General features: G+C 64.3%; 1 long non-coding RNA gene across 1 annotated transcript; it reads left to right on the plus strand.

Annotated features, from left to right (window-relative positions):
* On the plus strand, positions 1–589 carry LOC103926349. The gene is made up of 3 exons (XR_664074.1): positions 1–41; positions 138–175; positions 473–589. It is a non-coding gene; the product is annotated as an uncharacterized LOC103926349 (long non-coding RNA).
* Positions 590–645: the final 56 nt, after the last annotated feature.

Raw genomic sequence — 645 nt, forward strand, 5'->3', positions numbered from 1 at the left:
GGCGTCTGCGCCTGTCAAGGGTGGCACCATGACGGACCTGGGTGAGTCCAAGCCGCCGGGGCCAAGCGTGGCGGCAGGTCCCCTGGCACCACAGACCTGGCAGTGCCTAAAACTGCCCCTGCTCTTCTCTCTTCCAGATGAGCAGGAAGATGAGAGCATGGAGACGGCCGGCAAGGTGAGGCCCGGGCCCGTCCAGGGCCGCCCCCTCCTTCCCAGCCCAACATTCCTCCAGGGGAGATGTTCCCACCCCAGCACGGGGGTCACCGTCGCTGGATGGTCGCCTCTTTATCCCTCTTTCCTTGTCTCTCTTTTGGGTACAAAAAGGCCCCTTTCTGCCCTTCCCCTCACCCCTGGGGCTGCAGGTGGCTTTGCCCTGGGCCATTGGCCTCATCCAGCTCTCGGTGAGGATGAGGAAGGGCGCAAAAGCAGGGGCTCAGGACCCCCTTGCCCACGTGGTGCTGGTCTCTGGCAGGACGAGGAGGAGAACGGCACGGGGAGCAAGGGGGAGCAGGCCAAGAACCCTGACCTGCACGAGGACAACGTGACGGAGCAGACCCACCACATCATCATCCCCAGCTACGCCGCCTGGTTCGACTACAACAGGTACAGGACAGCCGAGGATGAGGACGGTGCCCTGGGGCGCCA

The sequence above is a fragment of the Pygoscelis adeliae genome, unplaced genomic scaffold, assembly GCF_000699105.1.
Source record: "Pygoscelis adeliae isolate BGI_AS28 unplaced genomic scaffold, ASM69910v1 Scaffold950, whole genome shotgun sequence".
In the NCBI taxonomy this organism is placed as follows: domain Eukaryota; kingdom Metazoa; phylum Chordata; class Aves; order Sphenisciformes; family Spheniscidae; genus Pygoscelis; species Pygoscelis adeliae.